Source organism: Myodes glareolus, chromosome 13 (genome assembly GCF_982192425.1).
Source record: "Myodes glareolus chromosome 13, mMyoGla1.1, whole genome shotgun sequence".
NCBI classification, from domain to species: domain Eukaryota; kingdom Metazoa; phylum Chordata; class Mammalia; order Rodentia; family Cricetidae; genus Myodes; species Myodes glareolus.
In genome coordinates, this window is record NC_142038.1 from 71,408,351 (window position 1) to 71,435,849 (window position 27,499).

The following is a 27,499-nucleotide window of genomic DNA, read 5'->3' on the forward strand; positions in this document are numbered from 1 at the left end:
AAATTCAAGAAAATGAAGAACAGCCTGAGCAACTCATTTTCTGAATAACTCACTGTCCTTGAAGTCAGATGACCACAGCTCTTCGGATGCGTATTTCAAAAGAGGGGTTTGTGTGATCTCCATCTGGCCTGAGGATTTACCAGAAGGAAATAATTTCTTGTATTCAGTACAGCAGCCTAACATTTTAAATGGCTTTCTCTTACTACACCAAAGATACCTCCTTAACACCTACTAATTAGCATAGATTTGGGGTATAATGTTGGAGACCCCCCCACTATAAATTGCTGCTAACTGGCTAGCCCTCCCACCACCACCATGCAGAGGGTTGCTCCAGGGCACTGGGTCCTCCCTGAAGGGAATGGTGGCATTTACCCGGCCATGATAGTAGCATGTGGAGATGTAAAAGGCCAACTCTTCCATTGCCAAGTGAATGCATTTTGTATGTAAATGATGCTCTGTAGAAATCAGGCTAAGCCTGCACTCTCTACTCCCCAGTTTGCCTCCTGGTCCCGCCCTTGACTGGCTTTCCCTGTCAGCTGTTTCTTACAGCCCTTGCATCTGAAATCTGGCTGAGGAAACTTCATTGAGTGATCAGCGGTATGAACAACGAAGAAAAGTTGAGAGGCCATGGTAATCATGCTGTCATAATATTCATGTTTGCAATCTTTCTATTGAGCTCTTAGCAGAGTCTCTCCCTCCTTATCTCTTGGATGGAAATGATAATGTCCACTCCACTATGTGGTTGTTGGGAGGGTCAGATGAAATCATGAACGGCACAAATACTTAGAACCAAACACCATTCAAATATAAAGAAAATGATTTTTATGCTAAAGCATTTGTTTTTATTTTTGATTTTATGTATGTGGATGTTTTACCAGCATGTATATCTGTACACTCCATGCATCCCTGGTGCCTGAGGAAGCCATAAGAAGGCACTGGATACCCTGGATCTGGAATAACATATGGTTGTGAGTGATCATGTGTGCTAGGAACTGAACCTGGATCCTTTGCAAGAACAGTAGTATGCTCAACTCTTGGGGCATCTCTCCAGCACCCCTCATATTTTATTTTTATTTTTGAAAGTAATTTTATTAAATTATAAAAGTTTCCATTTCCGCCCCTCTTCCCAACACCCTCCCACTCTCCTCACTCCCTCTCCTCCTCCCTCTTTGTCCCTTAGGGCAGTCAGGGTTTCCTGCCCTGTGGGAAGTTCAAGTTCCTCCCCCCTCCCTCCAGGTCCAGGAAGGTGATTATCCAAACAGACTGGATCCCCAAAATCCAGTATATGCAGAGGAAACAAGTCCCAGTGTCATAGTCAATGGCTTTTCAGAAAGACTTCAGGCCAGCCACATTCAGAGAATCCGGTCAAATTCCGAGAATCTGGTTAGATCACGTCCTCGTTCAGTCCCAGTCCAACTGGCCTTGGTAAACTCTCATTAGATCCGTCCCCTTGTATCAGTGGGTGATAGCATCCCTCACAGTCCTTATTTCCTTTTTCATGTTCTTCCTCCTTCTGCTCCTCATTTGGACCTTGGGGGGCTCAGTCCGGTGCTCCAATGTGGGTCTCCGTCTGTATCGCCATCCATCGTCGGATGAAGGTTCCCTCTGATCTTGCCTTCCTTGCTCACGTTCTCTTTCCTTCTGCTCCTCATTTGGACCTTGGGGGGCTCAGTCCGGTGCTCCATTATGGGTCTCCGTCTGTATCGCCGTCCTTTGCCAGATGAAGGATCTGGATGGGAGCTGGGATGACAGGCGGGAGGGGTTAGCCAGCACTGCAGGGCGACCTGGGCTTCTATGGGATTGGGGAATGCCCAAGCTCCTCCTCACCGGGATCCTGCCACGGCCCGAAGCAAACTCCACCCCTCAGATTTTAACCTGGGCCTCAGACAACCAATACCTTTTCAGAGGAAGCAGCAATCACACTGAAAGATTACAAAGCATCCCTTCCTTCTGGTTTTACCCAGCTCTGCCTTCCTCTCACGGTCTTCCAGCATCTCTCTCCCGAGTGCTTGCTATTTCTAACAGTCCACCTGGGCCCCGAGAGTAATTAGAAACTTCTTTATTTGCTTCTTTCATTGCAATTAGTCTCCCACCCAGATGAAGAACTTCCCTGCCTACTACTACCCAATTCCTGAATAAAGTTTATTAATTTTATCAACTGCTTATTGTTTCAAGTCAAGCCATATTGGGTCTTAAAATTGAAGAAAGGAGATAGACAGATCTAGAGCTGGCATCCATTAGAGCTCCAACCTTGTGCTTCAAGTGCCATGTGACACCAGTTCATGAACTGAGGGCGCACAACAGATGTAATGGGAGGCATGGGCCAGATGGCAGCTTGATTAGAAACATCTCAATATGTCCAAAAGATCATGGCATGCATGCAAGGGTTTTCTTTTCCATGAAGCCTTTGTAAAATTCATGATAAGACTCTACATTTAATAAGGGTCTCATTAGGAAGCTCAGCATGAAAATTTGAAAACATGGGGTCAGGACAGTTTGGGACAATAAGTGTTCATCAAAGAAGCACAAAAGATAAGAAAAATAACACGTCATCCCTGGTGGAGGAAACAGATGAAAAAACTGTTCATTACACTAGAATTTATAATGCCCAGCATGCTAACAGCCACCTTATGCTGTCTGGGACTCAAAAATATTTTCTCTTAAAATATGCCACCAATCCATATTTTTATAAAGTACTTCAAAATTTCTTTAACTTTCCGTGAATTTTCTATCCTGACCTTTTGAATGAATGATGTCTACTTATCCTTGACTTAGCACAGTGGTCCTCTTTATCCAAGTCTCTATACATAGATGCCTGAAAGTCTATTAACAGGTGGGTAGCGCATACAGAGAGGAAAGACCAGGTCAAAACATGGTCACTTCCAAGTAAACAGAGAACTACGCAGAACGGTATTTTAAAACATACATTTTTTTTTAATGAGCTACTCATTTCCAGACTTTTTCACTTAATATCGTCAGACCATGGTTGATCATGGGTAGCTGAAACAATGGAAAAATAAAGCGTGACAGATGAAGACTACTGTGGTCTGTTCAAATAAAACTTCACTGTGTTCCTAATTTCCTCGGGTCCTGCCCTAGAGATACTGAGAAGGGCACAGTAGGTCCCAGCTATGTGTTTATAAAACTTATACTCTAGTAAGGCAAAAAAAAGGCCCTTCTGAGGAGATACTGGGAATTGATAGTTCCTGGAGGTGAGAGAGTCAGTGATGTGGTCACTGGAAGGATTCCCATGCTGCATTGTGTGGCCCCACATCTACGCATACACAGGCACTAACTGGACTTACTGGGTTACTAAGAATAAAAAACTAAAGTGGTGATGGCACAAGCCTTTAGTCCCAGCACTCAGGACGCAGAGACACGTGGATCTCTGTGAGCTTGGGGATATCGTTGTCTACAAAATGAGTTCCAGGACAGCGATGGCTACACAGAGAAACCCAGTCTCAAAGAAAGAAAGAAAGGAAGGAAGGAAGGAAGGAAGGAAGGAAGGAAGGAAGGAAGGAAGGAAGGAAGGAGGAGGAGAGAGAGGGAGGGGGAGAGAGGGAGGGAGGGAGGAAGGAAGGAAGAAAAAAATGTTATAAACAAAATTTTGTGGCAGAAGTGGGAGTGTATTTGATCATATTTTATTCTATACATGTATGAAAGTTTCAATAATAAAGAAGAAATCTTTAAAAAAATATAGACCACTGTGGCTTGGAAGGTAACTCAGTCCGTGAAGTGTGCTTTGCACTGACCTAAATTCAAATTTCTCATAGTCCATGTAAAACGTCAGACATGGTGCTACCTGTTTGCAGTCCCAGTGAAGGGAAGGGACAGAGACAGGTGGATCTTTGGGGCTTGCTGGCCTGTCAGTCTACCCCATTGAACAAGTTATAGATAATGCCTGGGAAACAACCATGTTCAGCGCGTGCGCGCACACACACACAGTTAACCAGGGATTAAGAAACTGTATTGTATACTGTAATAACCACCACTGAGGAAATAGAATTCATGAGAGACCTCTTTAAGCTGGCTGCTAGAGTAAGGCCTCTCCAGCAGGAGATGCTGAGCCCTGTGGAAGGGAAGGGCTGGGGCTGGGAAGAACTCAGGGCAATCAAATGACTGCAAGGAGGCCAGGGTAGCAGGTGAACAAGGTGCATGGCTCCAAAGGTGAAACTGGAGGAAGGCAGGGGATCGTGGGAAGAAACACAATTACATTTCAGAACCATGCTGTGCTTGAAACTAAAACCACACTGTGAAACTCACACACCGAGAGAACCTGAAATCAGATCCCATGGCAAGATGTCAGGCAGTCACCTGGGGTGAGCTGCTGCCAGGTCTAATTGAACAGGGGAGTCGCTCTCCTGCACCTCCCTGCCTCCACTGTTCCCCCCATGAGTTTGCTCTCAGTACAGATGCTTTTAACAGTAGTGTGAAACCTGTTGTTTCCCTATCTGGGTCTGAAAAAAAAAATAAAAAAAAAATTCAGAATCCCTCATGGAAGTACCATGTGGTCTAGCCTCGGCAGCCCAAACTCTGCTTTTTCCATCTGCCACACACAGCCGTACTAAACTCCATGCTGTTCTTAAACACACAAAGATGCTCCCACGTTAGGATTTTTGCACAGTTGCTATGTCTGGCAGAAGCTCTTTCTCAGGAAAACCAAATTACAGCTGCCTTTGCTTCCTTCAGGGTCTCTTTTGGTGGCACGATCTCAGGGAACATCCCGGTGTCCTCCACTCTCCCACCACCATTGCTAGCTGATGCCCCTTCTTTTCAATACTGCACACCGTGTATCTCTTAACGCACTCTCTAATTAATACAACTGTAACTTCTGTCATGCATTTTCTGTGTTCCCTTTGCAGTCTAGACTAAGCTACAGGAGGCAGATTCTTTGTGAGGGGTGGGGAGCAGAGGGTTGAAAATTATTCACAAACAGCCCTTTCTTTCTAACCAGGACTGTATTTCCTGAACTTGATTCTGGATGAGATTCTGTCATTGGTTTGGCCATAGAAGATGAAAAAGAATGGATAGCACGTGGTCCTATACTTATCACATTTCCCACCTCTGCTTCCGATATATTACCCCCACATCATCCCATACCCATCACATTCCCTTCTCCTTCCGATATATCACCCCCACATCATCCCATACCCATCACATTCCCTTCTCCTTCCGATATATTACCCCCACATCATCCCATACCCATCACATTCCCTTCTCCTTCCAATATATCACCCCCACATCATCCCATGCCCTGTGACATTCCCCACTCCTTCTGATATATCACCCCCATGTGGTCTCACACCCCATCACATTCCCCTCTCCTTCTGATAGATACCCCCACAGGATCCCATATCCCATGACATACCCCTCCTTCCAATATATCACCACCCCATAGTCCTATAGCCCAAGATATTTCCCCCTCCTTCTGATATTATACCCCCATGTGGTCCCACACCCCATCACATTCCCCTCTCCTTCTAATATATCACCCCTACAGGATCCCATATCCCATGATATTTCCTCCTCTAATATATCACCCCTACATGGTGCCATACCCATCACATTCCCCTCTCCTTCCAACATATCACCCCCACGTTTCAAGGGAGTGGTTGCTGGAAAAGCTCAGGTCCTATTTGATTAACTTGAGCGATATCACCCTACCAACCTCCAAAGGGTATCTGATATGACTTTGAAAAAAACTTTCATTTCAAGTCACTGCAAGGTTGCAAGTATTTGCTATTACCACATAACCAAGAATATTCTGTTTCATTTGTTTGATTCTTCATAGGTACTTACATATATGAAGCATATGTTTAGTAATGGTTTGTCAAGTGAACCTTTCTGCATTTATTTTTTTAATTTTTATTTGGAAAGCTTAATAAGTGTGTGTGTGTGTGTGTGTGTGTGTGTGTGTGTGTGTGTGTGTGATGGAAACTGCATGCTCATTTCCCAGGCATCCTAACCCAAATAATCACACAGAAACTATATTAATTACAACACTGTTTGGCCAATGGCTCAGGCATTTTTTTGCTAGCTCTTACATCTTGAATTAACCCATTTCTCTCCATCTGTGTTTTGCCACAAGGTTACAGCTTACTGGGAAAGGTTCTTGGCATCTTTCTCCTTCAGTAGCTACTTAGCGTCTCCCTGACTCTGCCTACTCTCTCTATATATATCTCTGTTCAAATTTCCCACCTGGTTTTAGTCTACCCTGCCATAGGACAAAGCAGCTTCTTTATTAACCAATGGTAATGAAATGTATTCATAGCATACAGAGAGGACTCCCACTGTGTATATGATGTATGTTTATTACAGTCATTGCCAGCATCTAAATGGAAATTTTATTCCATTGTTATTCAATTGTCTTACGGTAGACTTGGTCATCAACAATAAACATTTTCCATGGGAACTAAATCATTCCTTGTCCTCAGAGGAAGCCACTGTATCCACTTTAGAGTACATTGCAATCTACTTTAAAATAAAAAGACAGAGACTGACTCACATACTCCCCTGTGTTGGGTTAAGAGTGTCTCATGTACTCCTGTGTTGGGTAGAAAAACTCCCATGCACCCCTGGGTTAGGTAGGGAAACTCCCATGCATCCCTGTGTTCAATAGGGAAACTCCCATGCACACCTGTGTTGAGTGGGGTGGGTAGGGAAACTGCCATGCATCTCTGTGCTGGGTGGGTTGGGTGGGGAAACTCCCATACACCCCTTGGTTGGGTAGGGAGACTCCCATATACTCCTGGGTTGGGTAGGGAGACTCCCATATACTCCTGGGTTGGGTAGGGAGACTCCCATACACCCCTAGGTTGGGTGGGGAGACTCCCATATACCCCTGGGTTGGGTAGGGAGACCCTCATTCGCCCTGGGTTGGGTAGGGAGACTGGCATGCACCCTGGTGCTGACTAGGCAAGTCTTCCAGGGGCTGCTGTAGCGATGTGAAGGTGAAATAGTGCTGCAGGTAAGGCTGGTCCTAGAAAGGGACAGAAGCCTGTGTGCTGGACTTTGGCCATGTGGGCATGTCACGAGAGCAGAGACCAAGGTCCTGACAGGCACTCAGCCACAGGAGCACACAAACAGGGATGGAGTCTGACACATTACAAAGTCGTGCACATGAAGCTGGTTTAAAGCCGAGCTGTTCCTCCTCCTCATGACGAATGGGCTGTGAATGCGCTGCTGGCTCTGCTACCTCAGACAGCATCTGAATTCCTCAGTTTCCTCATTTGTAAGCAACAGTCTCTTTGAGCTCACTGTGGAGACTGGATGCATCTGTAGCCCTGGTGTTCTGGGCAGAACCTGACAAATAGCAACTTTCCATTTGGAAAGAGGGTTGAGAACTGAACCTAGCTCAGATTCCCCGAATTTTAATTCTGAAATGACACCATCTATAGATTCATCATATAATCAAAATTATTTCCCACAAGCAACTAAAGGGTTTTGGTCAGAAAGCTATGTTTGAGAACATTAAGATTATAATATTAAAAAAAGGCACGGGGCAGTTGTGAGGAATTTTTTTTTTCTCAGTCAATAGAGTGTCTACTGTCTGAGGAATTGAATCTGAGCCCAGAACTTATGTAAAAAGGCAGGCATGGTGGAGCACACCTGTAATCTCAGCCCAGGAGAAGTGGAGCCAGGAGGATCCCCGGGGCTTGTCAGCTATCCAGCCTAGACTGTAACAAGTGACGGGTCCCAGTAAGAGACCATGTCTCAAAAACCAAGATGGATGACGCCTGAAGAATGGCCACCTGAGGACCTCTGGCCCCCACATACACCTGCATACACAGGAACGTGTACACACATCTGCATTATGTGCAGATTATGATATTTCTGCACATATTTGATATTATGATATTTCAAGAACACATCATGGAGCCAAGGTGTGAAGCTTTGGAGGACATTCCAGGACGGTGGGAAAGGACAGAAGCAAATCGCCCTGAAAGCTTTACATTATGCAGCTGAGAAGCAAGATGGCAAGGCCAGGTAAAACAACAGAGACCAGAGTGAGCAGATTTTAATGGAAACATGGCAAATTCTATTTAAGACACTGACCCACATAAGGTCACACCACTTAGAAAGAAACTGGACATGATAAAATGGGGCCTAATGATTTGAAGGCTGCTCTGAGACTGTTTCCCAAACAGCTAATAACTTATCTTCCGCCCCTCCAGATTCTGCAGCTCTTATTCATAATTTATTCTCTACATGCACTCATGAAGTGTTGTTATATAACCTATTTATTTGCCATTGTCCTTTCCCGCTTGCCCCATATAAGCTCTGCGAGAATTGGGATCTTCTCTCTGTGTCATTGCTGAATGCCCAGCGTGCAGGAAAGACTCCCCTGCTTGTTTTTGAAAACTATTCTGAGAATGAATACTTTAAAGAAAAACTGAGAGACATAGCTTTCAAAGATGTACTCACTACCAAAGGTCATTTCAGATCTTCATTAGTTATAAGTTACAGAAATAAAAGGAGAGCTAAAGAAAGGAGGTTAGATACCAAATCATGTTGAAATATGATCAAAATGTATTAAAGATACTTGGGAAACTCACAATAGAACCTATTATGTACAGTTGATTTGTACTGGTAAAAATATAAAATTATTAAAAATTAAAGCATAAATCTATGCAAATTCCAATAATTATAGAGAATGAATGGATCGTAGCTGAACCAAATCATGAGCAAACTCTGTGCAGATGAAGAAGACAGAAGTGGAAGGATTCTAGATTAGTACCACAGGCAAAACCAGCAAGGATGGAAGAGTCTTATTCTAAAGCATAAGATAAGAAATAGAACAAAACAGTAGGTTGTTGGGGTTGAGGAAATGACTCTGTGGGTAAGAGGGATGGCTGAGCAAGCATAAGGACCTTAGTTCTAATCCCCAGAACCACGGGGAACAGCAGGTTATGGTCATGTACCTGCCTTCAACAGTGTGGGGATGCAGACAGGCCTGATGAGCTAGCCAGCTGCCAGGCTAGCTGCCAGTTCAGGGAGAAACTTCGTCTCCAGTGAATCAAGTGCAGACTGTAAAAGTGGGACATCTGATCAGAAAGTCTCTGGTCTTCATGAGCATGGGTGACCACATCCGCACACATGTGTTACTAAGTCAAACAGATAGTGTACACGCACACACGCATGGAGAGGGGGGGGGGTTTCAAGATCATTCTCAGCTATGTACTTTGAAGTCAGCCTATGCTAGAGATTCTGTCTCTAAATAAATAAACCATAAAAGTACTAGAAGAAAATAGTTCATTTTATATATTATGGAACTAAAATTGATAAAATCTGATATACAAATATCTAACTTTACTATTCTGCAACAAAACCATTAAATAAAAGGAAAGACATGTAGGAAATGGGCAGTTTGCAGAAAAAAATACAAGTAATTAGCATTCAGAAAAGAATATACTTGAATCATAATTTTTAAGGCCAATAAGTATCAAAATGATGGCCACAGTTTCAAAGCTTTATAATGATGAAGACCAGAAGATATGGCTAGTACAGCAAACACTCATACATTCCCGGTGAAAGTGTTAATTGTGTAGCCTTTTATATGGTCATTTGTAATAACAACTAAAAATTTAAATATACATACCATTTATCCAAATAATTCTGAGTCTGAGAATTTAGCCTACAAAGTATACTGTGTAAATCAAAAGTACACAGGTATGGTTATTGACAAATTTCTTATAATAAAAAAATCTCGACGCATATACAATAGTTACATGCCTTACAGCATAGAATTTAAGCTGAACTGGATAGGCTGCAGTTAGCAATGATGAGGTCCATCTCAATGAGTATGGACAAAGAGATGTTTAGCCACATGCTGGCAAATGGAAGAAAAGGTTGCTGAATGTCACACATGGCGCACAAAGACAAATGGATAAGTCCTTGCACAGAGTATGTGCCATAGGTTCTCAGGATTCTGTACAGGGGCTGTTAGCTGTGGCTGATCCTGAGGAGTTAGGCTGGTCTTAAGAATTTTAATGTTCACTTTATGATCCCTCGATGTTGAAATATTTCATTCACAGAGAGTCTGAGGACATAGAGAATTTTATTAAAGGGAGAATAGTATTATTTATATAATAATACTTCATTATTAATATTAATAATATTAATATTTAATATTATTAAATTAATATTTCAGCTCCACAGCTCTGTCGAGCCAACCCCCACAAAGCGCAGCTGCAATGTTTACTCAATCATTCCTAAAACTGAAAAGAGACATCCTCAGGCTCACCCAAGACATCCACCATTGGAACAGTAAGGAGTGGTGTCTGCTGGCAGAATGTCTGTTCCACCTCTACAGGAACCTCTGCGAAGCTTATTAGAGAGGAATGTCTTATTTTCATTTCACCAGTGCACATCAGAGATCAGCCCAAGAACAACCTGAAATGCCAAAACAATTTGAGTGCCTCTAGATGGCTAATTTCTCTTCATGAGTTCAGTTGATAGCAAATCAGAACCCTTTCCACCCTTGATAAGGGGCCTGGGAAACTGAGGAGACAGCTGAAAGCTTGTGCCAGGACAGGTGGGCTGTGGCTAATTTGTTAGATGGCAAATTACAAGCAACCTCATGGGAGCACAAATATTTGTATACATGATGTGCAGCACCCAGGAAGAGCTTGGAAGGCAGCACTAGGGTTTCATGGAGAACATTGTTGAACTGAGAAGGACCATATTCATTATTAATATGCCTGCCTTATTTCAAAAGAATTTAAGACAGGGGAGATAAAAATTTAAAAATCCCCAAACAGCTAGATTTCTGTTTTTGCAACTTAAAATGAATACATATTTCTGTTTTAGAATTTTAAACAACATGTTTTTAAAAACCTCTACTCACCTGTACCGGGTCTTGTTGGAGGGGGTCACTTGTTGGTTCCCGGCCGCACGGCTAGCTTACATCCAAAACAATCACACAGAAACTGTATTAATTAAAACACTGCTTGGCCCGTTAGCTCTAGCTTCTTATTGGCTAACCTTTATATTAATGTAACCAATTTCTATTTATCTGTTTATTGCCATGTGGCAGTGGCTTACTGGCAAAGATTCAGCATGTCTGACTCTGGTGGCTCCATGGTGTCTCTCTGACTCTACCTTCTTTCTCCCAGCATTCAGTTCAGTTTTCCCCACCTACCTAAAATCTGTCCTATCAACAGGCCAGGGCAGTTTCTTTATTCATTAAATGGTAATCACAGCACACAGAGAGGATCTGGTCCTGTGCAAGGATTCAGCAGACATATCTTTAGGAAGATGAAAGGGTCCTATCAACTTTAGCAATTCCTTGGTTTTTATTATAACCACTGGCACATAAATCAATTTCTCATTGAAAAGGATTCCACATTTTGAACTTACTCCCCCAAATTATTAAAACTTATGAGCAAATTTTCTTAACCTAACCTTCTCGCCCTCAGTCATCAATGTGGTCTGTCTGTTAAAATACCTGAAAATGAGCTTGGGGTGTCCCTCAGTTGGTAGAGTGCTTGTTCCCCATGCCCAAGGCTCTGGGTTTACTCCCCAGTTCCACACAGACCAGGTGGACTGCTGCAAGGCTATATTCTCAACAGCCCAGACAGATCAGTTCAAGATTATCTTCAGATCCACAGCAAGTCCAAGGTCAGCCTGGGCTAAAGACATGGTCAGAAGAAAAGAGGAAGGAAGGGAGAAGGAAGGCAAGAAAAATGAAATGTCCGAGACTTTAGAAAGAAGCAAGCACAAGTAGTTGTGAATATTAAGACAGCATTCTGAATACTATTTTTAATAACCCCTACAGCATTAGGAACTCTCACTAAGGTGGGTCGTATGTGTGTCTACTCTGTTTACATTGCAAGTCCCGTCTCATTGGTTGTCAGAGTTCCAGGGATCCCCCCTTTAGTCTTCATCCCCCGCTTCAATCTTCATCACTTGTCCTATTGTGGACTGTTTCCTTTCTGGACCCCTCAATAGGTACCAGTTGACCATAAGACTCTTTAATTTTATGTTTTTATTCAGTATCTAATAGTATATATATACATGCATGTATATGTGGCTATATTGATATACATGTGTATATGCATATATAATCATAGATGTGGTCTTCTTACTGTTGAACCTACAATGATTTTTATTGTTGTAGCATTACAATGGACAATGAGCTTGTATCAAGCTCTCCTTGACACTTGTTACTGATTTAGCCTTCACAGAAATACCATGAAAACAACTACATTATTATCCACATATGTCTTATTTGCAATTTGTGACTTAGGGAGAATAAATATCTTCCCCATGCTCAGACAGCTAATGAGTGACAGACCCAGCCCTTGAACTCAGGTGATGCCAAACTCCATGTTATAGGCCAGGGTCAAAGTAAGGTTGAACTAAGCAACATGGCCTGCTGCCCAGGAGTGCTGGTCTATAAAAAGCTCAGACCATGGCCAGAATAAATCAATAGCATGCTACCAGCTCTCTTAGATTACCACACAAATTTTCACAGTTATAAAATGATAGCACTGGCCAGACAACTCTCAAAAGTGGACACCAGCCTCCCACCTGTGCCAGCGTCCCACCTTAGAGGAGTGTTTTCAGAATTGGGAAAGACACTATAAGCTAGGTAGTGCAGCTTTGGCCATGCCCTTCAACCAGGTGTCGCTCACTGGAGATTTGCAATCTAGTTGTAGTCAGTTAAAATCCTAAGTCTGGGTAATACATAGTTTAGGGTTGCTCACTGGGAAAGAGTGGTTCCTCATATTAAGTTGGTAACATCTTCCCCAAAAGATGTTTACTTTGGACAACCTCACATAATGAAAAAAATTACAGTTCTAAGCATTAGCAAGGAAGGGTATCTATTCCAAAACAGGTGTCAGCCTGACCGAGCTGTTCTTGGGACCATTAACCAGAATCCCAGCTCCCTCGACCCTGTGTATTTATTTGTCTTACCCCATCTTCCTTATCTCACTGTTTACTGAACTTTCTACCACTGTCCCATGAAACAGTGCAAGCTCACTGCCTACTTCCTTTAGCCTTGCCCTGAAAAAGCTCAGCGCTTCTCCTTCCAAACATACAGTGTTCCCACCCTTCTCCATAGTACGGCACACAAGGACCATGGAGGTATTTGTGAGATACACGCAGTAAACAGACAAGGCTGCTGGAGGTTGTGGGACCACAGGCTTATGTCTCCCCAAATAACATTGACAGACCCAGGGTCTCTGTATGGGTGAACACCTTGCCTATTGTCTCCCACCCAGCAAATTCTACCATGAGAGCATGAGTTACCACGACAGATATCTAGGCTCAGATTTCATTTTTCTCAATTAGTGTGACCAGACCAAGGAAAATAAAACATAAACAAGCAATGCACACTGAATGGGAAAATAAATTCAAAGTCCAAAATGATATCATTTGTTTCTGAATGTAGGAAAATATGTCTTCTGCCCTCTTCTCTATACTTCCATGGACCCTTAATTTTCCTTTACCAAGTGACTTATTAGCTTAACTCTCCCATGCTCTTGTCTGGGTCTGGTGCAAATAGGCTCTAGCAGAGGTGACAAGACCGCATTCGGTTCCCCAGTGTCCAATGGATATTCCCCGTAGGATATGAGGCACATCCAGCATCCTTCCAATGGCTGGTAGAACATGTACGCATGTGCTATGTAACAATACCTTTTAAGGTCATTTACTGAAACTCACAAGAAGAGAAATGGCTCTGAATACACCGATGAATCACAGCACAGACTTTTTGACCAAAGTAAAAAGGAACAACGGAATAAAATAAATAATGTAGATTTAAATTTAGTCTCCAGATCTTCATTACTTTAGGCATGTGAAGCTTGCGTTGCTTCCTTCTTGATCTCAGTCTTAATTCTGTCTTCTTAGGTTTAAGGAACATCTGGTTTCTAAGTTTAAATAATGTCCACTTTTTTCCAAACTAAAGTGTGTTGCGCTTGATACAGATTAGGTTGCACAATCATGTCCCCTTTCCTTGTAGGGAGTGTTTGGCTGAACACTTACAACGTGATATTGTTGTGCCAACTGAAATATATGCTTTGCCCCATTCTGTTCTTATGAAAAATGGATAAGAGTTATTCAATTCACCCCTATTTTTGAGTAATAAATCAAGAATCAGGTAGTTACATAAATACATATCTTGTCCTGAAATTAAGGCTGCATTCTTATTTGGGGGACTGTAGGTGTGGGGAAACCATCACACCGGACTTGTGAAAACTACAGGACAAGCTAGGTGTCATTCCCCAGAAACCATCCACCTTAGTCTCTAACACATGATCTCTCAGTGGGACCCAGGGTCTGATCAATTAGACTAGTCTGGCTGGCCAGTGAGCCCAGGGGATCTGCCAGTCTTTACCTTCCCAACACTGGGATTACAGCAAGTACCCCCATGCCTGGAATGTCACATGAATTCGGGGCACTGCACCTGGGTCCTCATGTCTGCTCTGAAAACACCTACCAGCCGAACAATTCAGCGCCCCTCACATCTGCACTCATACCCACAATTTCTACCACTCTAGGACAAATAAACTTTACATTGAGATTGATGCTTCTGTTTGTAAAATCACATAAAAAGTTGCTTTGCTCTTTCTCAGTGTTCTTTTAAAGTACAAACTTGGTCTGAGAGGCCAAGCATCCTTCAGACCTGTGAAGTTTTTCCATTTGGACAGATGGGGGAGCTTGTAGGCAGCTGATATCTTGTCCCTCATGTTCCAAAAAGCCGGCCCAAGAGCTCAGTGACATACATAGTTTTGGTGACCCATCCTGATGAGGATAAACAATAATGTCGAGTTCAGGACATGTGAAGATTCCACTGTGCTTCACTGACAGTGCACATCCAGAAGCAAAGATGACCAAGCAGTCCAAGGACGGTGACGTCCCAGAAAAAAGTAGATCACTGGGTCTTCCATGCAAGACTTACTTTAACTGAGATTTTTATCTAATAGTTGGGCATCTTAAGACCATAAAGGAGGACTGTATCTAGAGTCAGATTGACTTGGGTTCGAATCTGTTCCACCAGATAGTGTTGTTTTGTTTTGTTTTGGTTTTTGCTTCAGACTCTCTTTGTCCCCAAGAGAGTGTATAGAACATTACATTCCTTCAATGTTTATTGAATGAATGCATGAATGAATGAACGAATGAGCAAGCAAATCAGTAACTTATTGAAGCCTCAACTTTCTCATCTAAGGAATGGTGTCAGGAAACATTCATTTTGGAGCTTCAGAGAGTCTTATGACTATAGAACCAATCATTTTCCTCCAGCTCTGGTTCATATCACTAATAATTGCTGAAGTCTAACATGTGCAGCCTTCCCTAACACCTGCCACTTCCTGCCAGACTCCTGTATGGATATTTCCCCCGCACTGACTTTGTCTCTCGGTCCCCAAGGGAAACACCACCCCCTCACACAAACACACACTCATACCACTGCCACCCTCTGAGTCTGTCACTGTCGAGGTGGGCGTCAGCTGCTCTAAGTCACAGTCAGTGTCTATCACAGGCGAGACAGCGGCCATGCCCCGGCTGAGGTGGATGAGGATGGTCATCTACAAGGGATTGTTTCCAAAATCTAAGGAAGAACCGGAGGGAGTTGGCCAGGAAGATGATACAGCACCCTGAGGCAAGTGAGATGAGAGTGACCTCACCACAGGCTAAGCAAGGACCAGAGAGGGAGCGATCTATAAGGATCCACCTCCCTTGAGATGCTAGAGCCTTTGAGACATTTTTTCCCATAGCTATAATGATGCTACGTCCCCAGAGCCTGAGATGTTTCTCCACACACCCACAGTGGTGCTGACCCCTAAAGTCTGAGACGTTTCTCCCCATGCCCTGCTTCTTCAGTATTCCCTTGTCTTCGGCACCTTGTCATAATGCTAGGGAAACCATCCCTCTAGAGGTGTCGGCTTCTCTACCTTCTAATCCATGAGGAAGAACCACTTCAGTTTTCATTTTCCTGGTGTCCAGCTGAGCGCCAACAGAGAGCAAATTTTCAGTCTTTTCGTACCTTGAAAGTCTGAATGAATTAGTGAATGAATGGATGGATGGATGGATGGATGGATGGATGGATAGATTTTACTGAAATGCAAAGAAGAAATGGCGTATTTGAAGCCTTAACTATGTCTTAGTAGCCAACCAAGTTATAATTTATAGACGTAGATGTTGTACATGTATTTATTAGGAAAATAGTTTTATTTTTCAAGGCAAATTACTTAAAAGTTACTATTGCTTTCTCTCAGCAGGTGTTAAAACATGCCCATCCGAATTCTTCATATTTAATTATATGGTCACGTGTGCTTCTTAACACATACTGATTAAGCCCACTATTAGACTACAAAGCTAACATTATTCTGGAGTGTTTGTTGCATATAGATTCAACCTTATTGTCTGTAAAAGGAGCCAAGGCTGTGCCTTTCCAGTCCTGTTGAGGAAGCGACTTAGGCTCAGAAGTGGGGAGGGTGGCACCACCTCCCAGCCAGGAAATTATCTACATGGTCACCTCCTGCCACTCTCAGTGTTCACCGCCTGCATTGCCTGCTGTCACTCAGTGTGGGAGGGCTGAATGACAAATTGTGGTATGGGCCAGCATGGTAGAGGGCTCTGCAGCGACTTGCTGAGCACCAGCCGTGGCTGCCACCATTTTACCATTTAGTCACCAAAGCATAAACAAAGTGAAAGACAAATTCGGAAAGATATGTGGTAGGCAAAATGTAAGAGCACACAGGGTTTCCCTTAGGAAAGAAAGCCAGAAGGATGGGCAGAGGAGTGCCCACGCACCAGAAGACTATTAAAATGCTTCAAGTTGTCTAACAAAAGATGAAGCCACAACACTGGGATCATATAAATATTATTTCCTTTTAAAATGACACCTTTTAAACTTAGAGTTGATGGAAATAGGAGGGACATTATTGGTGTTCTTAGTTTAGACACCGAGTCAAACTCTAATCCATCCATTTCACTTCCGGGAGTGTGAACTAAGAAGGGTCATGAGTGTGTTCGAAGCCTCCTACGTGTGAACATCATTATCCTCCATGCTCCATCTGATAGGACTCAAACTAGATGATAGAGATGTCCCTAAAATAAATATTTTCAAGTTTTGATTTATTAAACAAGTTGACACTGTTAAGCCTTTCAAAATTATACATAGTGAGGAATGGTGACTCGTAACTCTAACTCCAATACTCAGAAGGCTGTGTTGGGGAATTGCCCTGAGTCTCAGGCCATCCTCGGATATTTATTAAAGTCAAGACCAGCCTTGCTTACACATCAGACTATGTCTCAAAAAAATAAAATAAGACAAAATATAAAACAATATGAAGCAAGAACACTTAATGGCATGCAAAAGTTTTTAAGTGAGTGAAAATTTTTACACACTTTATGTGTTAAAACAGCCAGTACCACTTTTGTAAAGTAATATTAAAATATATGGACAAATGCACAATAAATGTTACCCATTTGTCTTCATGCAACTTGCATTGTTATCACATAATAAGTGATCCTGGTTGTTTCATAAAGACATTAATTTGACTTACAGTTTTGATAGCTTGCCTGTCCTAAGAACATGATGCCAGCACCCTCACGTCATGGTAGGGGGATGGGGAAACAAAGCATCCCTGTGCAGACGGGCTAAGCACAAGCAGTGGCTCTCTCCATCACAACCCACTTTAGCAAGACGTGCACAAGACCAGAGTAAATCTCTCCCAAGCCCCAGGCAACCAGTGACCTGTTTAATCTGCGGTAGGCCTCAGCTCTCAGGGGCCCCGTGGACCAGCCTTCCAACACAGGAGCCTGTGGGAGATCACTCCTGCTGTTCCTGAACCAAGCACAAGCCCTGCCAGTAGGAGTCAGGGTGGCAAATAGGTGTTGATTACTTTCACCTGAATTCTCTAAACTTTTCCCAGCAAAGAGATTGAGTTAATAGTAAAGAAAACAAGAGGGTAGTGTCCCCATGGTGACTGTGTTTATGTCAATCCAATTTTTCTATTTATTTTGACATACAATCTTCTTTATTACATATGTAACAGGGTGCATTAAAGAAAATTAGAATGGGGAAAGAAACAAAAAGGAAAAGGTTACCCCTGAATCCATTACCCATTTAGATATATGTAAGGTTTTCCCAGAAAACACATTTTGATCTGTGTCCTCGTGACCATTTTCCACCTGGTCCCAGGAAAGGCACACAGGACTGCTTCCCTAGCCAACGGAGAGAGCCTCATTCTGGGCTGTTCTCAGGTTTATTATCTCTCAACCTTGAACACATACGCAGAGCTTACTTTGTACAGACCCTTTGAGATTTCTCAAGAATAAATCTTAGGAGCAAATCCATGTTTTACTTTTAACCCTTGTAAGACCTCTTAATTAGAGGAAAAGAAAAACTTGAGTCTCGCAGCCTTCACGCACCCGTGAGGTATTCCAACGTCAGCACCCACTCAGATGCCTCGCTCCTGGTTTCAGCAGACTGCCTTGTTCCAGCATGGGGTGTGTATTCTCTACTCTCTTGTCTTTCCACATTAGTGGATGACACGTCCCTTTCCCTGCTCAAGGCAGGTCTATGCCATAGCCATATTGGCTACTGTTGCGTGGCTTTCTTAAGAGTCAAGGTCTATCCAGCCCAGAGATGGCAAAGACAGACCCAAGAATCCTTTCCAAGTTTAGTATGGTGAGCACGTGTGTTTACTTGGCTTACTTAGAAGAGTGTAGTCTCCGGCAGCTGCCTCAAGGGCAAGTCCCTGCAACTGAAGGGCAATTATCCCATCAAAGAGTGGCCCCTCCCCAGCGTCTGTTTATTGCTTATATAGCCTTGGGGAGGACTTGTGGGCTCCTACTTTCTGAGGAAACGTTCCTACCCAGAGACAATACCCACACAACACCAAGACAACACCTCGGCAGTCACCCAACTAGCTCTCTTGGTAGAGTGCTTGCCTACCATGAGCAAAGCCCTGGTTTCCATTCCCAGGTTCGCGTAAACTGAGTGTGGTGCTCCATACATTCAGGGGTGGTGGAGGCTGGCAGCTCAGAGCCAGCCTGAGATACAGAAGGTCCATCAGAAAAAAAAAAAAAACAGAAAGAAAGGAAGAAAAGAAAGAGAAAAAAGAAAGAAAAGGAAAAGAAAAAGCAAGCAAACAGGAAGAAATAAAAGAAAGAAACAACTAGAACAACTTAAGGGAAGGAAAGATTGTCTCAGCTCATCGTAGCAATAAGTATGTGACAGAACAGACCTGTTCAAGTTACGGCAGCCTGGACGCAAAGCAGAGCCTGAACAGGGATGGGGCAAGGCAAGATACAGCCCCCACAGACAACCCTGCCTCCTGTGACCCACCTTTCACAACCAGGATCTGCCATCCACACTCCCACCACACCCCAATAGTCTGATCAGACTTTGAATTCATTAATGGAATAAATCCTTCACCACATCAGGGGCTCATGTCTGGTTGTGTCTGTAAATGCCCTGAAGCTCCCTTCAGAGTGTCCCCACAGATATCTCCTACAGGTTTGCTAATCCAGTCAGGTTGACAAGATTAACCAGCACAGAATTCCTGGAGCATTATTGCTTTCAACAATAATTTGGTAAATACCAATAAATGTAACACACACACACACACACACACACACACACACATGAACACATGCACACGCGCACCTTATACTTAGTGCTGATCTCTAGCAGAAATAAGCAAATTTAAGAGAGGAGGACCAATGGCAAATGGTTTAGCTGGGATTGTTTTCTTCTTGATGTTTATATCAACTTTTCCATAGATACAAAATTTCTGGGATTTGGCATTTTCTTTTTTCTTACTGGAGAAAGCCATTTTTAATAATATTGTTTGCTTATGATACATATTTCTTATCCTGTAGCAAACTTAGATTAGCCTCAAAGGCCAGGCGTAGTAGCACATACCTCTAATTCTAGCACTTAGGAGGCAAAGGCAGGCAGATCTCTGGGAGTGCTAGGTCAGCTTGGTCTACAGAGTTAAACCCTGTCTCAGAACAACAAAACTTCACAATTACAATGCTACAATAGGTGTCATACCGAGTGATGCCTACAAGTCCTTTTCACTATATTGTCAGTGTATTTCATGCTTAAATTGTAAACTACAAACAGAAACAAAAAATTCACAGTGACTTGAATTTTTCTTCTATTTTTGTTTTAGGTTCTTTATTTTAGTTTAGCAATTTAGAAAGCTTCTTTTTAGTGTCCAGTTTAGGATTCACATTCTAGACATTTATACTTTGAGTGTTCAACAGGTTTGCTCAAATTCACTCAAAATTCACAGCTCTGTAGCAAGGTATCTCCTAACAAGATTCTTAGAGTGGTCCCCTCTGTGGGATTGACACTAGCCCTTCCCCATAGAAACAGAAAACAAACCACACACAAACTAAAAGAATAAATAAATTCATCTTTAGTTTATTCTTCCTGCAAACATAACCATATGAACATGCGAGGCCTTAGCTCCAAAAGGTTCTCTTGTCTTACTCTCTATCTTTTATTTGTGTGAGTGTGTATTGATACACGTGTCTGTGCACACACACTATGGCATGCACATGACAACAGAGAATAACTTGTGGAACTTGGCTTATTCCTTCCACCGTGTGGGTGTCAGGGGTGGAACTGTGGTGGTCAGACTTGGTGGCAAGCACTGGTATTTGCATAGCCGTGGTGTCAACCCTATCCTTTAATTAACAGTCCTCCCGGGAGTATCTATGCTTGAGTTATTCTTTGTGTTCTTTGCTATTATGAGTAATGCAATCATGCATACACTTTGGAGGGTGACTGGGAGTCAAAGGGTTAGCCAAGGAACAAACTCACGAATAGTTTTATTAGATTCTCAAAAATTGTCTCACCAGCCAGGGGAGAATGGCTCCTGCTCACTTCCTGGTCTCCATCTACTCATAACGCCACACCTTGTCAATGTTCTACCTTCCTTGCCACACTTCCTCTTGCTTTTCTGCATTTCTCTTCCTCTAGTCAGAGCCCTGCTTTCTTTCTTCTTACCTGTTCTATTTTTGCTGAATAATATCCTTCATGGTCGATCTCAATGAAGTCCAGTGCTATAACAACATCTACACCCACATTTAAATCCAGGGAGTTCCCTCAAGATTCACAGCCACACGCCCATCTACCTACCCAATGTTTTTGGCATTAGAGGTCCTGCACTTTCTGAAGCAGTGCATGAAGTAGAGCTCCATTGTCTTATCCTTTGCTCCTTGAATGACATCAGTCACCCAAATACTTGGCACATTTCTAATCTTCTGTTTGTTCTTATTTCTCTCTCACACGTCCCCACTAAATCATTTTCACCTCCTGCATATTTCTGAAGTGGGTCACACACACACACACACACACACACACACACACACACACACAATCTTAATGTCATTCATCTTCTCTCAGGACCTTCTTACCTCCTCAAGGATGCTGCAATTGTTTTCTAGCTGCTTCCATTCTCAATTCTTCCAAAAATCATCTCATCACAGCTCTCAGTATAAATAATATTAAGAAAACTGCACAGCTTAAAGTATTAAACCTACATTTACATTCAATGCTAAATATTTAATCAGTAAAAATCGTCTCGATCTCAGACATTGTCTGTGTGTGAAAGAAGTCTAGACAATAATTTAGTATGAAAAGTGGCGCTGACTCTTTCCGAAGCAGGTCTTTCCTAGGGCTGGTATTGGGATAGAGACAACAGCAACTGTATCTGGTTATTTGAACTAAGAGCCAGCATTATGCTAGTATGAATAAGTTTTTGTATAGCAAATATTTCTGATTAGAGGAAAAAGGAAAGTCAGCATTAATATGAATTTAATCAAACCAAAGAGAAAGAAGTCTCTGGTTGTGTGAGATTGTGATTGGTAGTTCAAGCAACCAAAACATTATTGACCCAAACGTGGTTAAGAGAGAAAGATGGATCAGGCCAGCAATGAGAGAAGACAAATCACCACCTCCAGTTCTGTGTTTAAATGTGGAATTACAGTGAGGTAAACAGCAGCACTCTAGGAGAATTAGTATGGTTCTGCCTACAGCATATAACTATATAGGCTTATGTTCTCTATTCATGTATGGAAAAAAGAATAGAAAATTTTAAAATGAAAATCACATAAATCGTCTTAGAAATCTTTTATAAAATTGTTAAGAACAGGTTTAGGGTGTAAGTTGGTTGGTACAGCACTTGCCTGGTGTGCGTGTATCCCCAAGTTTAATCAGTACTGCATAAACAGAACATGGTGTTACACACCTGTGTTCCCAGAACTTAGGATGAAGGAAAGCAGGGTCAGAAATTTAAGATCACTCCCTACTTTACACAGGAACTTTAAAGCCAGCCTGGACTAGGCACCCTGTCTCAAAAATAATAATAATAATAATAATAATAATAATAATAATAATAATTGTTTTGGGCCAGTGACATGGGGTCAGCAAGTAAAGGTGCTTGCCCCCAAACCTGATATGATTTGAGTTCCATCCTTCTAGATCTGCAGGGCAGAAAGAGACATCCAGCCCCTTAAATTCTGTCTCCTGACCTCCATACATGATCAAGTTCACACACACATACACACAAAGAGAGAGAGCAAGAGAGAGAAGGAGAGAATAATTGGTTTCATAGCAACAAACAAAATTGACTATACATGAGTCTTTTCCGAATAGAAGTTTTAAGAAACTTACTCTATCACCACTCTGAAACAAAATAATCAGCACACTCATTGCTAAATTTAAAAACATGACCCTAAAATTCCATAGACTCCTTTATGAACAGTAGGAAGGCAAGATTGGATTTTGGTGTTTGTCAATGTAGAATGAGCTCTCTGTGTTTTAAATGCCAAAGACAAATAGGAGTCTTAATAACACTCTGTGGTACTCCATGAATCAAGGTCAAGTTTATCATTTCTACCCTTTTCTCACAGATTCCTATCATAAAATTCATTTGGTGATATCCCATCCCATCCAAAAGCCATCCTGTCTCCATCCCAACCAGGAGTAGAGCAAACACTTATAACTTCTGAAATGTAACGAAAGCAAACAAATGGAAAATACATATTGAAACTCAGAGAAATTATGTAAATGCTTCAGAGTCCATCCATTCATATTAGGATCATATAGACAATATCTGATAGGTTGGGTCTGGAAAATGAAGCCATAATGGAACCAACTAAAGGTGCCTCCTTCTGCTTGCCCTCTGCTGCTTGAACCACAAGCCCGAGACATACTTTACGTTTGCTGAGAGATACTCTGGGAAGACCACTGAAAAAGGGCGCAGGCTTCACTTTTTCTTTCTGATAATATTAACCTACACTCTATGGAGAAGTATTGTCACTCTGTCTATTAGGTTGGAAGAGCTTGGGAGACTGACCAATAATCACAGAAGTATGGCCCTGCAGACTAAGTCCAGCCATACTTGGGTGACTGTTGGTATATGGAACATAGATAATTTTATTTTTTTCCTTATTTATTTATTTAAAGAATTTCCACTTCCTCCCCTCCTCCCAATACCCTCCCATTCCCCCCACTCCCTCTCCTCCTCCCTCACCATTCCCAAGAGCATTCCCAAGGGTTTCCTGCCCTGTGGGAAATCCAAGTTCCTCCCCTCTCCCTCCAGGTCCAGGAAGGTGAGCATCCAAACAGGCCAGGATCCCAAAAAGCCAGTTCATGCAGACAAAACAAGACCCAGTGCCATTGTCAATGGCTTCTCAGTCAGCTCCCATGTCAGCCACATTCAGAGAATCCGGTTTGGTCAAAAGGCTACCTTCGGACTGGGAGAAGATCTTCACCAACCCCTCATCAGACAAAGGTCTGATCTCCAAAATATACAAAGAACTCAAGAAACTAAACACTGAAACTCTAATTAACCCAATTAAAAAATGGGGTACTGACCTGAACAGAGAATTCACAACAGATGAACTTCGAATGTCCAAAAGACACTTAAGGTCATGCTCAACCTCCTTAGCGATCAGGCAAATGCAAATCAAAACCACTTTGAGATACCATCTTACAACTGTCAGAATAGCTAAACTCAAAAACACCAATGATAGCCTATGCTGGAGAGGATGTGGAGTGAGGGGAACACTCATCCATTGTTGGTGGGAATGCAAACTTGTGCAGCCACTGTGGAAATCAGTGTGGCGGTTTCTCAGAAAACTGGGAGTCAACCTCCCTCAGGACCCAGCAATTCCACTCTTGGGAATATACCCAAGAGATGCCCTATCATACTACAAAAGTATTTGTTCAACTATGTTCATAGCTGCACTATTTGTAATAGCCAGAACCTGGAAACAACCTAGGTGCCCCTCAATAGAAGAATGGTTAAAAAGGGTGTGGAACATATAAACATAGATAATTTTAAAAAACTAAAACACCCACAAGCAGTGTCTGTATTCCCTAGTAGACTTAATGTCAGTTTACTAAAAGGTTAGGAGTTTAGTGCCCTTGTCTCAGCTGATTTCCCCCAAACAGAAATGAAGATAAAAAAGTTTTCTTTTTCTATCTATATTGTATTTATTTACATGTTCTGCATGGGAGTGCGTGCTTGTGTATGCATGCCATGGAGCATGTGTGCATGCATGTGTGAAGGTCAGGGGAAAGCCTTTGGGAGTTGGTTCTCTCCTTCCACCATGTGGGACCCAGGGATGGAACTCATGTCATCAGACTTGGCAACAAGTTCCTTTACCTACTGAGCCATCTCACTAGCCCAAGGGTGGCATTCCTTATTCTGAACTGCTTGGCCGTCCCGGGAACAGAAGAGACAACACGTAGAACTGGGATTCATGTCTATGTTTTGGAATTCAACTTTTAGAAAGTTAATGCAATGTTTTTGTTGTTTCTTATTTGGCTAAGCCAAAGTTCTTGGCTATTTGTCAGCCATTTAAATTTGCATGATTCCCCTATTTCATATTAAAAGTAAACAGTAGCTTGAACTTTTCCGTAAATCCAGAGCAGCGTCCCTTGCTATCTTCATGTTCATGCTTCTTAGCCACACTTGAAAAGAGCTTGCATCTGACTTCCACCGGTCTCTTAGCCTTTGCTTGTGTAGTCTGCAATCCAAGGGAAAGAGATCTCGCTGACTCACTGTAGGCGCCAGGCCCTGAGTTAAGCCCTCGAGTGTTTGTTGACTAACTGAAAACAATTGTGTAACTGTGTGTGTTCACAGTCAAGGGAACTCAGAGAAGTTGTGTTCTGCCTAGTGACCCCCAATTCTAAATCATATTGGAATCCTTGTTCTGCTTCTCCTAGAGGTAGACTAGCTAGCATCTTTAGATGTAGACCAAATTTTAATTGGCATATTTTCTTTTTCTGCTGAAACTTGGGGTTGCTTCTTGAGTAGAGTTTGTCTGAGGTTTGGAAGATTAGGGACTTTTATTGCTGTCACAAGGTCTCATGTTGTCCTGGCTGACCTCCTATTCCTTATGTAGCCAGGATAACTTTGAACTTCTTACCCTCCCGGTTCCATCTCCTGGATGCTACGATTATTGTAGGTATGCACCGACATATCCAGTTTATACAGTGCCGATGCTAGAAGCCAGGGTCTTGTGAAAGCAAGGCAATCATTCTTCCAACTAAGCTACATTCCAGACTGTTTTAATGCTTCAAGGAAATGGGGACTGTGAAATTTACATTTTATTCTCTAAAAACTCATCAATTATTAACAAAATGCAACAGTTCTCTAATGTCTTGTTCTAAATATTTGTGGCCCTCTTTATATTTCCAATCAAGAGCCTACCATCCCACGGTCTCTCTTCTCAACTCCTTACAAGAGATTCCCAGTGTTTTGCACTCGGCTCTGAGCCCTGCTCCTCTCTCCTCCATTATTGTGAGGTTCATCAAATGCTGAACTGTGCTCTCAACTCCTTCAACACCCTCCTTTCAATTGTTCCCATTTTTGTGGTTTTCCTTTTGCATTAATATGTGTTCTCCCAGTTAACTGAGCTTCTGGTTCCTTCACTTACGTTTTCCCCACTCCTCCATCCCTCCTTGTGAACTATCCTTCCTTATGAAATGCCACTGAGTAGACATCTGTCTAAAACAGCATTTTAATCATTCCCTAGCTCCAAATGTCCCTGGATGCCCTCACCAAATTCAAGTCAATAGTAATCTTTTATATAAATGCATGAGTCATATGTATATAACACTAGTCCAGGATACAATTTTCACTTCATGTTTAAGTCTTCTCTAGAACACAACAGCACCCTGACCACGCAGAACCATCTCCTCACTGCTCCATACTCATTTGCTGACTTGAGGTAGAGAGATGTTTTTGATTTTGTGTGTGTGTGGTCAGTGTGTAGACTTGTTGGCATAGGTTGAAGGACATATTCTGGGGGACAGTCAGTACACACATACTTATTGGTATAGGTGAGGGGACATGTTTCTGGTTTTGTGTGTGTGAGTGTGTGTGTGTGTGTGTGTGTGTGTGTGTGTATACTTATTAGTATAAGTGGAGGGACATGTTTTGGGTTTTGGTACGTCTGTGTGTGTGTGTGTGTGTGTGTGTGTGTGTGTATGCATGTGGAGGCCAGAAGTTGGCTTCAGATGTCACTCGATGCTCTCCACCACTGATTCAGCTAGGACAGCTGGCCACTGAGCTGCATAGTGCCATCTTCCTGGCCCTCCCAACCCTCAGCACTGGGGTTACAGCATACGCCGCCTTATCACCTGCCTATGTGGGTTCTGGGGATCTGAACCAGGTCATCATGGTTGCAGGGCAGACTCGTTCCAGACTGAGCTACGTCCCCAGCCCCTGGCATGTGGCTTTGCTCTTGCTTTTCCTGCTGAGTGAGGCTAAAACCTCCCCCAGTTTCCCGTCGTCTCATATTTGCACCAACCTTTTGCAAATTTTCACTGCCACTCTTTGAATCACAGACTTTAAACTGTGAAAAGTACACTTAGTTTCAGCACTCTCTGTGCGCAGAGACAAAGAAGACAAGCGGAAGGTGAGGGAAGCTGCCGAATAGCACGGACTGAAAGTGGCAGCCGAGACTGGAGGCATCGGAAAGTGACCCCATCACCGAAGCTGCTACATTGGCACTTCAGTGCGTTTTGCCTCTGACTAAATAAGCAATTTACTATAAATATCTGACAGCTCGGTGATTTGGTGTTATTTGTGTGTGAGAGAGAGTTCATTGTTCTTTCTACTTTATTTCTGCATCTCCTAAGCAGCTAACATGCTAACTTGTCTAAAATAGACAGGCCTTGAAATAATATTACAAGAGCAAATAAATGGGTTTTAGTAAAGGCAAAAGATCTCTACTTTTGTGAGAAATCTGTAACATGTTTGGCTTGAAAACTAAGGCGAATGAGAGTTTGTCTAGACTTTATGTAAGCAATATAGTTTTCAGTTGCTTCAAGTTTTCGCGTTAAGTTCATAAAAATTTGACAATTATTCAAATGGCTCAAACAGGTTGATAGTCAAGGAATAGAAACCAGCAGTGTTTGTGCGTATATTCTTCATCTGAACTCGTTCCTGAGGCTCTGGACTTCTAATTCAAAGTGTAATTATTTTTAACTGTTATTGAGCCATCCCTCAAGCCA

The 27,499-nt window shown here is 42.5% G+C and overlaps 1 protein-coding gene across 7 annotated transcripts in view; it reads left to right on the forward strand.

Annotated features, from left to right (window-relative positions):
- Positions 1–27,499, forward strand: part of Chst9 (carbohydrate sulfotransferase 9) — a 254,222-nt gene that overhangs the window by 181,740 nt on the left and 44,983 nt on the right. The window lies entirely within an intron of this gene.